Source organism: Gymnodraco acuticeps, unplaced genomic scaffold (genome assembly GCF_902827175.1).
Source record: "Gymnodraco acuticeps unplaced genomic scaffold, fGymAcu1.1, whole genome shotgun sequence".
In the NCBI taxonomy this organism is placed as follows: domain Eukaryota; kingdom Metazoa; phylum Chordata; class Actinopteri; order Perciformes; family Bathydraconidae; genus Gymnodraco; species Gymnodraco acuticeps.
The window spans coordinates 335459-337853 of NW_022990003.1; the positions used below are offsets into that span (position 1 = coordinate 335459).

Sequence of the window (2395 nt, forward strand, 5' to 3'; positions counted from 1 at the left end):
ATCGACTGCACAGTCGCAGCCCTGACTTCAGGTTGCTCTGTGGCGTTGATGGATGCACTGAGGAATATAGAGTGTACAACTCATTCTACCATCATGTAAAGAGAAGACACTTTCAACATCTTCTTGAAGACACCAGACCTTGCGACGCCACACGTGGAGATGAAAACCGACAGGAGGAAACCCAAGCACAGCAGCAAAAAGTAAGTAACAGCTGCTAAGTCAGCTAAAATTGTTAGCTACAGTGGTTGGGCCACGTGCTTAAAAAACTCGGATACAGGGTTAGTTTCGTACGTTTTGTGATGTTACAGATAGCGCCAATACTGATCAGCCTGGCCACATTTAGTTATTATAAATCCATTAGCATTAACTAATCAATCTGCTAGGCTACAAGCAGGCGGCATCTGTCAACCATATATTTGTAATTCAGCAGTTAGCTATGTAGTGTTTTTGTGGGGATGAAAAAGACGTTAAAAAATATGCATTACGTGGGTAACGTTTGGCCAGGCCACACTTGCTAAAACAGTAAATCACAAAAATGATGGTTTTCCACTTTTTCACTCTGCAAGATCCTGCAAGGTGCATGCATCACTGTCAGGATCTGCACATGATTTGTTGAATTCACAGTTTTAGCAAATCAGAAATAAATCCCAAATTCTTTACCCACTATTAAAGGTGGGGTAGGTAAGTTTGAGAAACCGGCTCGAGATACACTTTTTGTTATATTCCATGGAATGCTTTTAACATCCCGATAGCAATGAATATCTTAAGTGCTTTGACAAAAATCCATAAAAAAATGTAATCTGTGGAAGCCGTAGTACTGTAAAAAAAATGTCATGGTTTTGATTTCCGGACTGAACAAATGTAATAGAGTGTTACCCAGACAATGGACAAAGTGCTACTGCTTACAGTTAGTAATTGTTGCTGAAATAACTCTTACCCCCAAAGTTTGTTTAATGTGAAAATAATCTTAGATAGATAGGAATTCAATATTTAAATTGCTCTTTTAGTGAAGCTAAATTCAATTTCAAACAATCTTGTTTCTTTGATATGTTGTACACAGGACAACATTCAACCTGATCAGCTTCCAGCCGACTCCAGCAGCAAGGATCAGAACCTTCACACACCTGACTCAGTTGAAGAGCAAATGGGCATTGACCAAGATGGAGCTGTCACAGTGCACCAAGTATGTTTTCTTTGTTGTTGACTATCTACTGAAAATTAAGGGATGCTTAAATAAAGGTCAGGCCGATATTGTAGTGGCTAATATTGGCCTAGCATATCATTTATATATCAATATTATGTCAACATATTTCATTTAAATTCACCAAATGATTCATAAAACCTAGAGGTATATGTGAAGATGTATTTCTATGTGCTGTACTAGCAAAACTAAATGAACACATAAAGAGGTAGAACGGCTTATTGTCTTGTTGGAATACTAATGTTTGATATGTTTTGGTCAGAGTTACAAAATATTAAATTATCTATCTTTGCTCACCACATCTCACCAGTTTTTTATCATCAGATGTGCATACATTTAATGGTTATATATTCCTGTCACAGTGAGTAATGTTATACCTGCAAATGTCAAGTTACTACATTTTGTATATTGTAGGATCTGACAACACATGCCACTGCCTTTGTTATCAATGCCCGATCCAAGCATCGTCTGTCACAGGTAAGATGCTTCCTTATACATGAGAACAGAGCACAGTATTTGGCTACTTATTGTACACAGTGAGCAGTTAATAGTGGTTCACTGATGGCCAAGTTCAGTCTTAGTGGTTATCCACTTGTGTCTATGTCATAAGAAAAACTGTATATCACATAAAGCTACAGTGATCATGATAATGTGTTCCAACATCAAAGATTGATCACATCACTTTCAATCTCTCATTTTCAGAAAGGCATGAATGACATTGTTGCTGGGGTACAGCAGTATCAATCATCACTATTGGACAACCTCAGGACGCAGATGAAGGAAGTTCTAAAGAAGAATTCAGGAAGTACAACCAATCAACTTGAAGAAGATGCAATGGATATATTTGACAGTTTCATTGACCCCTTTGCTAATGTTTCAACAACATTTCGCCAGAACAGTGTTATTAGGAAGCAGTTTTGTTGTGTGGATGCAGAGGAAATTCCAATTGCTCGAACCATATGCAGGAAGAAACGTGGAGGATCAAAAGACAAGTTATTTTATTATGTACCATTAGTCAAAAGTGTAGAGCAGTTCCTATTACATCCGAAGATTTTGACTATGATTGAAGAGGGACCCCAGAGGTGCAGTGACGGTTTTTTTCATGACCTTGTTGATGGTTCTCTTTTAAAATCTCATCTCTTATTTTCAGAGAAACAAATGCACTGCAGATCATTCTGTATACAGACGAAATAG

The 2395-nt window shown here is 37.7% G+C and overlaps 1 long non-coding RNA gene across 1 annotated transcript; it reads left to right on the plus strand.

Annotated features, from left to right (window-relative positions):
• The first annotated feature begins 1153 nt into the window (after nt 1–1153).
• Nucleotides 1154–2185, plus strand: LOC117544123. Its single transcript, XR_004568652.1, has 3 exons — nt 1154–1183; nt 1616–1678; nt 1904–2185. It is a non-coding gene; the product is annotated as an uncharacterized LOC117544123 (long non-coding RNA).
• The last annotated feature ends 210 nt before the right edge of the window (nt 2186–2395 follow it).